We start from the raw sequence: 15194 nt of genomic DNA, 5'->3' as shown, positions 1-15194 counted from the left end.
ACTGTTAGAGCAAAATGATCTCCCCACATTCTTCTCTGCCTAATGGAGAAATATTTTATTCTAAATCCAACAAGTACTGAATTCCTGAAAATGTATGTGACTGTTTTTTTGTGGGGTATGTTAAATGAAAGTATGGCAACTCTCTGATTTTGAAAGAAGTTCTACATGACATGATTATTAATAGAATTTTGAATATACTGATTGCCTAAAGCCTTCAATTTCGCTGTAATAAAATAGAGCATTTCCTTTAAAGAAGTTAAATAAACTTTAACAAAAAGATAAGCCATACATCAGTGTTAGAATGGATTATTTTAACAGCTAGTAAAAAACTATATAACAATTGTTCACTGCAATCCTTTCCTCTGAGTCCTCTTTACCCACCAAGAACTGATTTGCTTATTAGGTCAGGCAGTGATTTGCAGAAATGTCACTTACGATGGGTCTTTCTGCAGTGCTGTTACACTATCTTGTCCCTTTACAGCCAGTGGTAAGTTTTTGAAGTAAGGCCTGCAATTTTGTACTGAGAGTTGCTATTCTGAACTCAGTAAGAAAAACCATTAGATTAGAAAGCAGGTGACACACCATTTTACTCAGTTTTCTGACTAAGGCCGGAGGGATTGATTTATGGACAAAGATTAAAAATGCACAATGGGTGTGGCTCAGCTAAATGAGAGCTATAAATGATAGCTACCCACTAATATTTAAAGCCTGAACAGTCCAGGGGCAGAGTGTAATTTTAGCCAGGTTGAAGTAAGAATAAGGGGTAAAAGAGGGTAGAACAAAATCAGTATAATCTAACCAGAAGAAAATGTCACTATGAATTAGTTTGCAAGAAAGAAAGAGGAAGCACTTCATTTACACATATATATTTTTTTAAATAACAGTTTAAGTAAAGTACTTCCACACTTTGAAATGTAGCTTCAATTTACAATGATACTACCTAGGAAGATGAGAATGGAGAATGGTATGACCCAACATGTGAATGATTTTGGGGATGAGAAGGTATGTCAGGAACTACTGGCTATTAATGGCTTTGGGTTTGTTAAACCTTAATAAATAGAATTTTAGTGTAGATAGTTTGGGAAATATAGGACGGTTTTTATTTTACCTATAAGTAAGGAGGGGGTCATTTGCAACTGGCAATATTAAGAACCCAAACAAGAAGCTTTTAAAAAATGCTGGAGGTAAAAAACCTATATAGAATAATGTCTCTGATATGTAAAATAATAGATTTCTGTGTACTGGTGTATAATGTTTATTGCCCTACATATTCTACATCACTTACATTTCCACTCCTCTCCATTTCCACATCACTTAATAATTTTTCATAAATCTTAGATCCCACTAATCTTAATTTTTCCTTGAGTTTTTAGACTGAATCTGACATGAAAATACCTCAAGCTTCTGCAAGTCCTGTCTTCATATTATTATTTGTTGTTGTTGTTGTTGTTAAAATATAACTTTTAATATTTGCTTTGCTAAGGAAAAATGATAAATTGCTTTAGTTTTATATGAATGAAAATATATTTATTTGGCCAATATGCCCATATCATGTTATTTGATATAAAAATCAAACTTGAGGGGCGCCTGGGTGGCTCAGTCGATTAAGGCTCTGATTTTGGCTCAGGTCATGATCTCACGGCTCCTGAGTTTGAGCCCTGCACATCGGGCTCTGTGCTGACAGCTCAGAGCCTGGATCCTGCTTCAGATTCTGTGTCTCCCTCTCTCTCTGCCCCTTCCCTGCTCACACTCTGCCTCTCTCAAAAATAAATAAACATTAAAAATTTTTTAAAATCAAAGTTGACATTTATTTCTCTCAGAGCAATTAATGTTTTAATTTATTGCCCTCTACAATGTATTTGTTAAAAAAGAATTTTATTTTTTTCTTTTTTGGCCTAAGAATGATTTCTTTATAGATAATCCAGATAATTCTCTGACAGCTTTATATATATATATATATATATATATATATATATATATATATATATTTCATTCTTGCTGTTTTGCAGCTTTAGTGTATCCTCGTCCTCTTTCTATGTGAGCACAATTGTGCTCTAAAGATGCAATAATTTAGAGTCTCAGCAACTCTCTTCAATGTTTCTCTCCCTTTTGACCGTCTTCTGTTGGAACTTCCCATTAGACGTGTGACTGAGTTTCAGATCCACCCTCTAGGTCTCCCCATTGCTATTTGCTTTGGTTCTTCAAATTTGTGGTATTTTCAAAATCACCACATCTCTCCTCAAATGAATTCTGTCTTAAAGTTTATAGAGTTCCATTTTTGTTCAAATCTAACCCTGAGTGTTTACGTAATTTACCTTAAGGTGTTTTTTTTTTTCAATTAACGGAAGCCTATATTTTACATTATACCTTATACCTATACATTCTGTAGGTATAAGAAATATATAGTGACATATATCCTTCCTTATAATATCACACAGAGTATTTTCACTGAATCTATGCTCCACCTACTCATCTGCCTTTCTTCTTTAACCTCTGGCAACGACTGATCTTTTTATTTTCTCCATAGTCTCCATAGGTTTTTGCTTTGTCCAGAATGCAAAAATCATACAGTATGCAGCCTTTTCAGATTTGCTTCTTTCACTTAGTAATATGCACTTTTCTTCCAAGTCTTTTCATGGCTTGATAACTCAATTCTTTGAATCAGTAATATTCCATTGTACGGAAGCCCCACAATTCATTCATTCATTCATTGGTCTTTTGAGGGATTCCTTGGCTGCTTTCCAGTTTTGGAAATCATGAATAAAATACCTATAGACACCTGTGTGCATGTTTTTGTGTAGACATAAGTTTCCACTCATTTGGGTAAATACCAAGGAGCATAACTGCTGGATTGTATGGGGGAAAATGTTTATTTTTAGTTTTATAAGAAACTGCCAATTGTCATCTAAAGTGACTATACTATTCCCACCAGCAACGAATGAGAGTTTCTGTTGCTTCCAAACTTTCTAGCATTTGGTGTTGTCAGTGTTTTGCATTTTAGCCATTAAAATAGGTATGCATTTGTATCCTCTTCTTTTATTTTTAATTTGCATTTCCCTGCTTACATATGAAGATGAGCATCTTCTGATATGCTTATTTTCCATATGCATATCTTCTGTGGTGAGGTGTCTTAAGAGCTTTGGCCCATGTTTCAATTGGATTGTTTGTTTTCTTATTATAGAGTTTTAAGAGTTCTTTGTTATAGTTTGGATAATAGTCCTTTATCAGATAGGTGTTTTGTGAATATTTCCTCCCAGTCTGTGGCTTGTCTTTTTACTTGCTTAACAGTGTCTTCTGCAGAGTGTGTGTGTGTGTGTGTGTATGTGTGTGTGTGTGTGTGTGTAGTATATATACATATATATATATATATATATATATATATATATATATATATTTAAGTTTTAAGTTTTAAAAGTCAAACTTCATGATGTTCTTCTTGCATGGATCATGCTTTTGGTGTTGTATCAAAGAAGTCATCACCACACTCATGGTCACCTAGATTTTCTTTAATTTTCTAGGCATTTTATTGTCCTGCATTTTGCATTGAATTCTGTGATCCATTTTGAGGTTTTTTTTTTCTTTTGAAAAGGTCTGTGTCTATCTATGATGATGATGATGATGCAGCATGTGGATGTTTGTTCTTCCAGCACCATTTGTTGAAAAGACTATTCTTTCTCCATGAATAGATTTTGCTCCATTAGTAAAGATCAGTTGACTCTATTAGGTCTACTTCTGTGCTCTCTATTCTGTTCCACCGATCTCTTTGTCTATTCTTTTGCCAATAGCACTCTGTTTTGATTACTGTAGCTTAATGGTAATCTTGAAGTTAGAAAAAGTCAGTCCTCTAACTTCAATATTGTGTTGATTATTCTGCATCTTTGGCCTTCACATATAAACTTTAGAATTAGTTTTTCAATATCCTCAAAATAACTTGCTGAGATTTTAATTGGGATTGCTAAATTTATAGATTCAAGTTGGGAAAAACTTACATCTTGACCATATTGCGTTTTCCTATCCATGAACATGGAATGGCTCTCCATTAATTTAGATCTTCTTTATATATATATGTATATATATATATATATATATATATATATATATATATATATATGAATTTTGTAAATCTCTTATACAAATTTTGTTATACTTATGTCTAAGTATTTAATGTAAATACAATTATGTTTTTAAATTCCAAACTTTTCATTGCTGGTATATAAGAAAGCAATTGACATTTGTATACCAACCTTGCAACCTGCAACTTTGTGATAATGGGAGAAGAGGCGTGGGGTTTAAAGAGTAAGAGGGATTTAGCACTGTACTACTAGCTTTGAGATGACAGAAGGGAGGCATGAGCCAGGGAATGTGGGCAACCTCTAGGAGATGAGAATGCCCCTTAGCTGACAGATAGAAGGGATAAAGGGACTTCAACTGATTTTACATATATGTAGCCTAATAAAATAATATATGCCAATTCACAGATTTGATAAGAGGGCTCTCAAACCGATTTTCAAGCAAATCACCCAAGACTGTAGTCCAAAACTAGACCATAGATTTGGTTCAATAATAAATCTGCTGCTTTAGTGAACCATAAATAAATCACTACTGTCTCCACCTGCTGATACAGCTTTTTTACCAGGAACCTTATATTGCAGTCACTAGTAAAATGCTGCCATTGGCATCACCAAACATCCAACACTTCTGCCATCAGACATGGCAGCAAAAATGAAAGTTTCACAGAGTAGAGTTTTTTTAAATTGCTTACTTGTGAACTGAAGTCTTATTGATTAAACCTATTGGCAAACCCTGGATCATAGTCCCGTATCCTGGTTTGCAGGACCTGCCTAGAATTTGGGTTTCTACTCCTACATTGGGGAACTAGGATTCATTATGTCAGTGTACCACCAAATATGTTTTATGATTTCAAATGTACTATATGTAATGTTGGTAAAAGGAGAATACTAAACTTGTGGATTTAGGATAACTTATCTGGGATAGAAAATACATAAATAAAAATGAGATATGTGAATATGCAGATAAAAGGACAGGTGAGTTTATGTAAAATAGGATGGGAGCCAAGATTAATCTGGGTAGGCAGTGATCCCTGTTGCTTTGTTTGTAGAACTCTATCCTCCTTTCATGACATTATAATAAAAATAAATTAATTGAATAGTGACCATGAGCCATTCAAAGCAAAATCTTACAAACTTTGTTTTCAAGCATCCATTAAGAAGCATATCAGAAGTATTTCAATAGAGGGTAAAGGGATAAACCATATGGGGGATAGCTTGGATGGAAGTATAGCCAGATCTAATTATTCACTATTGTTACTTCTATAAAGGATTTATGTACACTAAATCATTGCTCATAAACAGGCTTCGATTCCTGCAAGCCTCTGATCACATTTTTATCGACTGATTAAAACAAACTTTTTATGTGTGTTTCTTTTTGAAGATACCTTATTTAATATGTATTATTGGTTCCTTGACATTGAAGTCATGGCCAAGAGAACTATAACTCATATCTGAAAGAAGCCTGTCTAACACAAGGCACATGACAGCCTTCTTGCACTTAGGAACACTAGGCAGAACCTCAGCATTATACTTTGGGACTATTTAAAACAGAAAAAACACCCAAAAAAGCACAGAAATGTGAAAAGCACGGCACTAAAAAGACTGTGAAAGGATGCTTGTTTATAGTAAAAGAGCTGAGACAGAAGGAAGAGGGTTGCCTTGTTTGACCTCTCAGCTGGGAATGTGAGTCAGGTGGCTTAATTTTTTTTTTTTTTTTTTTTTTTTTTTGCCTTTCTGCATATGTAGAAAGCCCATGAAATACAATGATCGTAGGTTTTGGAGTTACACAGTAAATTTGAGGTAATGAAGTTTGCAGATATGGAAACTATGTATAATGAGGCTCAACTACACATGGAGCACGCAGAGCCTGCCTGCTGGTCTTTTCTCCCTCTAGCATCATCTCTACCATGTACATAAACCAAGTTTCCATGATCAGTGTTGCCTCACCTTTCCTTCTTGTTGATACCATGTCTGATAAGAACCCCAGGATGTAGCCTGGCAGCAAGCTCCGTATGACACATAACACAAAATTGGGAATAACCTAAACTTCCAAACAAGAGGGGCTTGGGCAATAATCTACATAAAATTGTCAATGTTGTGAGATCATCTGAAGCCATTCAATATTATGATATACAATTATTAAGCTTCAGTGATGTGGAAATACTTTTATGATTTACAAATGATAGATTCCACCCAGAATAGAGAAGAGTGTCATCAATTTTCATAATTAATATATGTGAAATATATTTTTCTATGAATAGGACTAACAGATTTTCATCAAAATTTCTATCATTGTCATTCTTAGATTGTGAACTTTGAGGTGTTGTATTATTTTTTAGGTTTATTTATTTTTGAGAGAGAGAGAGAGAGAGAGAGAGAGCAGGATTAGGGACAGAGAGAGAGGGAGGCAGAATCCCAAGCAGACTCCTTGCTGTCAACACAGAGCCCAGTGTGGGGATGAACTCACAGAACTGCAAGATTATGAACTGAGCTGAAATCAAGAGACGTTCAACCAACTGAGCCACCAAGGGGCCCTGAGGTGTTTTAATTTCCACTGGTTATCTTGATTTTCTACTTTTATACAATGATTACATTTTATTTGTGCATCTAAAGATACATATATAATAGGAAAAAATTAGGGGGTTCAAATTAATTCAATTAATTCATAATTACCAGTAATTATGCAGCATTGTCCATATGCAGAACTGTTTGTTTTCCTTCCCTTCCTGATTTTTATTTTCTTCTCATTTTCAGTACATATTTATGGTTCATCTAATCACATTGAAATGCTGTCAGTCAAAAATACAGGAGCTGAACTGAATTCACACTTTAGTTTATATATGGCCATTGATAAAAACTAAAATTTGAACTATTTTAGCAAAGACTAAGTTCAAAACTAAGAACATTATATAAGTGACATTATTTGAGCTTTAAAATAATCCTGTTAAATGAGTGAATATTATTTGCATTTTTTATAAATGTGAAGTGCTGAAAGAAATAGTTTATTTAACTGTCTAAGAATACACAGCTAGCGAGATGTGAAAGTAAGATTTGTAGTCAGGGAGTCTAATTTCAGTGCCCATGTACAAGCCACTATGCTATTGGGCTGTCTCCAATAAGAACTTCCTGTTTTCTGCTTCATTGTCGCTGTTGGAAATACCCTATAAATTTGAAGAATATATTTTTGAAATGGACATTTTTTCACTCTTGGGACAAAGAACTATTTGAGGAGGGAGATTAAGGTTTGGTGTGGGTGGAGGAGTTGAACAGGAAAGGAAGAGAGTAGAATTCCCTTGGAAACCTTGAAACAATCTAGCAGTTCCCCATGTTAATGCCTGCTTTCCATCTAACAAGTCAGAGAAAAATATCAATGGGCATTTTAGATTTTTTTGCTCATAAACTCATTTGATTAATGATGTTAGCTGAGGAACATCAATTACAAAAGCACACTTTGCTCTAGGAAATCCCAAGATCCAGTCACAAAGGGATATTTATGGGAGAACACAAGAGATTTATGCTGTTTATGTAAAGCACTATATGTCTTGGATGATAGTTTGTTTATCTTGTACTTCAGAACAGGGATTCCAAAAATATGTATGCTATGAAAGACATCATAAGAGAAAGAGGCCCACAGTGTGATAAATGCACGCTTGCTTCAAGAACAAATTACTACCAAATAAACGGATCTCTTTAAAAATTTATGAAAGCAGAATATCCACTCACAACCAAATATCATTGGCTGGAAGAGAAAAAAAGAGACATCTACAGTAGTATATGTGCCTGCTAACTTTATTTTTCAGATTTCACATTGGAGCATATAATTTGCAAATTGCATGTTTAATCTTCCAGTTCATTCTGAGTGATTCGAAAGTGAGGAAGAATGCTACCACTAGCCCCTTCAGTGAGGATTTATTCTGTGATGCTGAACACACTTAAATTGTGTGGAAAAAGTCTGTAGCTAACAAAAAGAAAACCAAATAAAAACAAAAACAGAACTATAACCTGTGATATATTATTGGTACAAATTATCGTTGCTATCATTTATCTAATGTCTGCCATTTCCCAGGCATGTATGATATAACACAATATCATTAATTTCCAAACTTCTGTCCCAGATAGCCATTTTATTGCATGCTGACAGTTTAGCAAACAGGGCCTGGGTGACTAAATAAGTGACAAGCCTAATAAAACTCCATTGAATTACGATGTATGTATTTTATTTATAACATATATTGTTGCATAAAGGTCCCGAACTTCCACACCAGGCACAGAGTTTATAATTGCTGAAATTCAGCTATATTAAAATCCCTACAACAAATCTTTGATATCAAAACCTGGTTTTGAAAGTTCAGTTTGCTTTGCACTTCATCTACCATATTCCACTAAAAACAAATATTGGTGCTGTGAGGCAACAGTAGGTGGGGAAGAGACTAGGACAAGGATAAGAAGAAAATTTTAAAAAGAAGGTCCAACTTGTAATCCAGCAGAAGTAATCCAAACTAGTGGGAAACAGGAAAGGAGAAGTAAAGAAGAAAAAAAAATAAAATACCTTAAGTGTAAGATGTATACAAGATGACAGAAATCATTCCTAAAATAACCAGAAATTTAAAATGTATTTAAGTAGGATAACTTTAAAAATTAAAGAGACTTTCAGATGAAATAAAAAAATAAAGTAAAACTGTAGAAATATGTGGTCCACAATGAACACACAGAGACTGAAATTTTAAATATGGACAAATATGCATTAGGCAAATATGAAAAAAAAGAAAACTAGAGTTTAAATTTTAATATATATCATTCTATGTCTGGACAGGAAAATATAAGCCTCTCTAGGTTTTTCAAAAAGAGAGAATTTAATGCAAGGAATTGTTTTTATTTTTTTATTTTTTAAAGTTTATTTATTTGAGAGACAGAGAGAAAGAGAGCATAGCTGAGGAAGGGCAGAGAGGGAGGGAACAGGATATGAAGTGGGCTCTAGGCTCTGTGCTGACAGCAGAGAGCCCAAGGCAAGGCTCGAACTCATGAACCATGAAATCATGTTCTGAGCCTAAGTCAGATGCTTAACTGACTGAGCTACCTAGGCGACCCAGGAATTATTTTTTAAATGTTGGAAATGTTAGAGAAGAAAAAGTGAAAAGGGGAGATACTTCCAAATAACCTCAGGAAGGTGTTAACAATCCTTAGACTCAAGGAACGTACATTGAAAATACCCTTTGTTGATGTTTGAAACACAACCCTCCCCCAAACCAAGAGCCTGCACTTGCCCACCTGCCCAGCTGCTCTGAGGCTGCAGTGGCACCTGTAGCGGCTGCTACTGGAGATGAAGCCCACAGTGGTTCCTTCTCCACCTGAGACTGCATTGCTAGGGACTTTGCTTCTTGAAAGAAGACTCAAGTCTCCAAGTCTGCATTTGCCTGCCACCATTCATATCGACAGAAGTGCTGCTAGAGGAAGAAAACAAAAGTAGGGGAAAATATGTTTTCCTTCCTCTGCTTTCCATTGTCTTTCCTGTGCCTTGAACTGACAGAACTTAATGGGGATCTTGTTGATAAAAGTGTTGATAAATGTCGTTTGCACAGACCCCTAGTATAGAGAGGAGATAGATCATTGTTGGGTGAAAGAGATTGTAGAGCAAATAAGGGATCACCTCTTGGGGGAATAAGCACCCATTCTCATCAACAATGCAATTTACAATATATAGAACAGTATTAACAATAACAAAATTCTGCCTAATATGTTACAGCTCTACCTTACAAAGACTAATTCCACACACTTACCCTCTCCCCCCAACTCATACATCCCATTATTCACTGCATCCCTCACTAGGTGATATTAATACCTTATCTAGTTCAAAACATTCAACTGAAATATCCTATAGTCTAGCAACTAAATTGTTAAACCAACACTTTATAAAGATAGGATGGAAAGGACAAAAAGTGACAGAACTGGTTAATTTAAAATGTGTATGTAGTACAAGAAAGTCAGTTTGCACAGTGCTCAAGTTTTCATTGCAGGAACAATTCATGGACATGTGTACAGGGTTATTAATTATAGTATTATTTCTAATAACAAAATGTTGGGAAAAACTCGTGTCCAAAAAGAAATGATTGGTTAAATGGCATAACCATACAAGTATATGTGTGGTTATACCAGTCCTATAAAGAAATAAGAATAATCTCAATGAATTGGTATCTTTGAGGTACCCAGTGTTTAAAAGTAAGGTGCAAAGAATATAAATAGTATTCTGACTTTTTGTAATAAATGAAGGAAATTAAAGAATATATTTATTTATGGGCGCCTGGGTGGCTCAGTAGGTTAAGCGTCCGACTTCAGCTCAGGTCATAATCTCACGGTTTGTGAGTTCGAGCCCTGCATCGGGCTCTGTGCTGACAGCTCAAAGCCTGAAGCCTGCTTCAGATTCTGTGTCTCCCTCTCTCTGTTCCTCCCCCACTCGCACTCTGTCTCTGTCTCTCTCTCAAAAATAAATAAAGATAAAAAAAATTTTTAAAAGAATATATATTTATTAATACACATATAAACACAGTCTTACATTTGAAAAAATAGAAGAATAAATTTGAAACAGAAGATTGCTACGTACAGGAGCAGAGACTTTTGTATAATAATAGTTTTCACTGTTGACAAATAAGAAATCCATTATATTTTCAAAAATGAAACAATTTACAAACTTCTAAAATTAAAAATAAATTGAATAAATGAACAAGCTATATATCTTACTGGTTAAAAAAACACTCAGATAAATAATTCATCATAAGTGACTGTAAAACACAGGGTTTTGACTGTAAAACACAGGGTTTTGACTGTACAAACAGTGGAATATATTCTAAAGGCAAAGGAAACTAATAAAAATTTGAAATTTTACTCCAAAATTTTAGTTTTTATGTTGATATTGTCATTTTAGAAAAATTTTGTTATAGATTTTGTAGCATAGATTTATCTTATAGATTTCAGTAATTATACTTTTTAGGGATTAAGAAACTCAGTCTGAAAGGTAAAATGTAATCATGAAACTTTAAATATGTATGCATAGCAATATTAAAAATAATTGAGACAAAAAGAATGTTTTTTAATGTTTCAAGACACATCATTAAGCTCTGTCCACTGACATGAGCTAATGTCAATACCAATCCAGGAGCAGTGAGTTCCCCTAGGACCTAGATTTCCATCTTAAATATAATTTCTTCATGGCAGAGCCAAGACTCTTTGGGGAAAGGACTGATTGTAGGTCTGAGTAAGAAAAGGTACAAGGTAAATCCCAGATATCTTTTTTGAACCAGAAAGCAAAGAAGTTTCCAAAAAATTTGTTAGAATCACAGAAGAATTAGGAGCTGGCCTATAGGAGCCTGCACTGGTGAGAATGATGGCAGTATGTGCATCTAAAATAATGACGTTTAGGGCATCTGGGTGGTTCAGTAGGTTAAGTGTCTGACTCTTGGTTTTGGCTCAGGTAATGATCTCAAGGTTCATAGGCTCGAGCCCCGCATCAGGCTCCATGCTGATAGTGCCAAGCCTACTTGGGATTTTCTTTCTCTCCCTCTCTCTCTGCCCCTCCCCCTTTCTCTCTCTCTCTCTCCCTCTCTCTCTCTCCCCCAAAATAAATAAACTCAAAAAAAAAAAATTAAAATAATGATGTTACTTATTTCAAATACAATCAATCAATAACAGCCATGAGTACAGAATGATACTCAAAAAAGAGAAATCTAGGAAAAATTTTCACTATTCAATGCCATTGATAAATCATCTCCTTTCTTTCAAATATTGTAACTAAAAGAAAAGATGCATGAGGGTTTTTTCCCCCTTTCATCAGGCACTTTTTTTCAAAGTAGCTGAATAAGGACCAGGAAAGCTCTTGACTGGGGAAAGCTCTACTTTATAGAAGACTTCAAGAGAATATTTTGGTAGAACTAATGCCAGAATTAGAAAATCATTCTTGTTGTATAGCCCTTAATGAAATGGTTGACATGCCAGGATTATCAGTGAAATCGATTTTATGTATCTTGTCAAAGCATGCATTGTTATGTTATATATAGTATACATAGTATTATATATACTTTGTAAAGTAAATACAAAGTGAACTATGAAGATTACCCTCTAGTCTCAAGGGAGGAAAAACAAATCACAAAGAAGGGATCTCCCATCATCACCTTAAGCCAGTGGTCAATATTAACCTTATTAATGGAGAGTCATCTAGATGTTCTGAGTCTCCTAAAGTGATGTATAATAACATTTAAGATTGTATTCTACCCAAATATGTTTAACTTGAATTTATCACACTTTTAAATCTAAATTTAAATACAAGTGACAGATAATTTAAATGATACCACAGAAAAAGCAACCATGGAAATCCAAAAGATGAGACACTTTGGAGGACAACTGGTATGGATGAGTCTGTTCAATGAATCAAGGGCATGAAAAATAAAATTAATCTGATGTTAAAAACAAAATGACCTAGAAGGACAGTATACCACATACAGTGCATTTCTTTTAATTTTTTAAATGTTTTTATTTATTTTTGAGACAGTGAGAGACAGAGCATGAGCAGGGGAGGGACAGAGAGAGAGAGGGAGACACAGAATCTGAATCAGGCTCCAGGCTCTGAGCTGTCAGCACAGAGCCCGACGCGGGGCTCAAACTCACTGACTGTGGGATCATGACCTGAGCCAAAGTCAGACGCCTAACCAACTAAGCCACCCAGGCACCCCTACAGTCTGTTTTTATAGGCAAATCTAACAAGTTTTATAAAGGAAATTTTGGGGAAAATTCACTTATTAACTTGGGCCTTAAATGAAATAAATATCTATTTATTAGAAAAGATAAGTTTTGTTTTGTTTTTGTTTTAACTGAAAAGATCAGTCTATATACTGGCATATAATGTGTGATAGTGTTTTGGTTAAAATGCATATATATATATATGTGTGTATATATATACATATATATATATATATATAAAATTCATAAAAATAGGTGATCTCTTAACATTGTTTTGATCAAGAAGGTAAGGATATGATTTAATTCTTATTTTTGCTTTTCATTATTTCCTATCATTTTACAGTGCATATATACTTCTTTTTGCATAATAAAAGCTTGTGTAACATTAATTAGACATTATTATGACATTAAAATTAGTACAAATATGATAACATATAGATATTAAATTAATCTCTTGCAACAGCATACATTTAAATCCAACAATTTTGTGGGAATTGAGCAAAAATTTAGAAGATGACTGGTCTAGATGAAGGGGACTTATTAGGTTCTCCTTTGAAAAATAACAGGGAGAAGCCAGGAATCCAATGGAAGGACTGATATCAACAAATAGAATTCAGAAAAGGAAGGTCAAAAGTCTTAGGCTTTTAGAAGAAATGGTCACATTCAATGGTAAACAGAAAAGCAAATTAAACAGTAGGGAAAGCCTACTCTATGCCTAGTCAGCTGGCATAACTTAGTTGATACAGCCATGTGATATAGGTGCGTAGTTTCTACTGCTGAAATATAATATGGCACATTCTTTTTAGGGGGGAGGGGCAGAGGAAAGAAGAGAGAGAGAGAAAGAGAGAGAGAGAGAGAGAGAGAGAGATCTTAAGCAGGCTCCATATTCAGCATGGAGCCTGACATGGGGTTCAATCCTATGACTCTGGGATCATGACCTGAGATGAAATCAAGAGTCAGGCACTCAACTGACTGAACCACCCAGGTATGTCCACATTCTTTCTTAAAAACAATTTGAGAGTATACTGATTCTCGGAGTCTTGACTTTTTCTTTGACAATATTTTGATTCTGAACTCTCTCTTAAAGTTCTCTATTACTATTACATATATAGTACATATGTGTCTATGTATATATTATGCATTTGTACATGTGTATGTATGTGTATGTGTGTGGATGTATATATATGTATGCATATATGTACATATAAATGCAAGTGCTTCAGTAATCTACTAACCTAGGACCCTGTTATTTAGTATTAGTTTGTTTATTATGTTTGTTTGCTTATCTTGTGCTTCTCTATATAAGTATGCAGTGTAAATTTAATACATGAAAAAAGGACAGCATGATGTTATTTAAGAGAAATATCTTATCCATGATCCTCTACCAGCACCAAGACAAAGAAGGGTTCTTGTCAACATTTTTTTTCCATTGGGCTAATAAATTTCCAATACACCCTTTTACTGACTTTTTAAAAATTATCATTATTTACATTTTAGATAGGAAAGAATTTGACAGAAACAGATAATGAGTAAATGACTAATGAAAACTGCAAATGAGTGAGGAGCTAATTGCACTGAGATTCAAAAGAGGCCTAAAGCAGTGGAATCAAGTGCCAGGATGCAGAAGTAGGTTTTGCTGTTTGGAGGGTAAACAGACCTTGCTCTGAATGAAGCAAAGAAGGGGGAATCGTGAAGATAGAACAATTTTGCGGGGGGTGGGAGGGGGAGTGGGTGTTGGCAAAAGACTGTGAAAGTTTATGAGGTTTAGCTGTTCCTCACTCTTAAAAGGAGCAAAGTGATTTTCCACTGGAGGGAAACGTTAAGGCTTTGGGCAGTAGTTCTTTACTTTGAATACACATTGGACTCACCTCTAGAGTTTTAAAACTACTGATAATGGGTTCCCATTCTCAGACTTACAAATTTCATTGATCTATGTTGTGTCCTGAGCATTGAGATTTATAAAAGTTTCCTTCCCAGGTGATTGTAAGGTGGAGCCAAGGTTGAGAGGCACTGGCAAAGGAGGCTTAAATAAAGTTTGAAAATCAATTTATGCATAAAGAGATAAGAGGCCATTTGTGGTAGATACGGGATTGCTGGGCAAAGTGAAAGCCTACTTAAAACTGGACATGTCACTTTGTAGCATTTCTAACCAGCATAATGGTCTAACACTTTAAACAATGTTGACACGTAGTCACACAACTAAAGAATGAAAACTGGGGGGTTAATACTCTTAGAACCTGGAAATAAATTACAACCTACTTCTCCAAATATCTCTATACCCAAGGTAAAAGTGACTACATGAATTGTCCAAAAACTTTTCTTTGGTAATATAGATTTTACCTAACCCATATCTGTTTCACAACAAAGTCTTCATGTGAACCACAATTTTTATCCATG

Source organism: Panthera pardus, unplaced genomic scaffold (assembly GCF_024362965.1).
Source record: "Panthera pardus isolate Hobbes unplaced genomic scaffold, ASM2436296v1 HiC_scaffold_11, whole genome shotgun sequence".
In the NCBI taxonomy this organism is placed as follows: domain Eukaryota; kingdom Metazoa; phylum Chordata; class Mammalia; order Carnivora; family Felidae; genus Panthera; species Panthera pardus.
The sequence above is the reverse complement of the archived record's forward strand: the minus strand, read 5'-3'. Positions refer to the sequence as shown.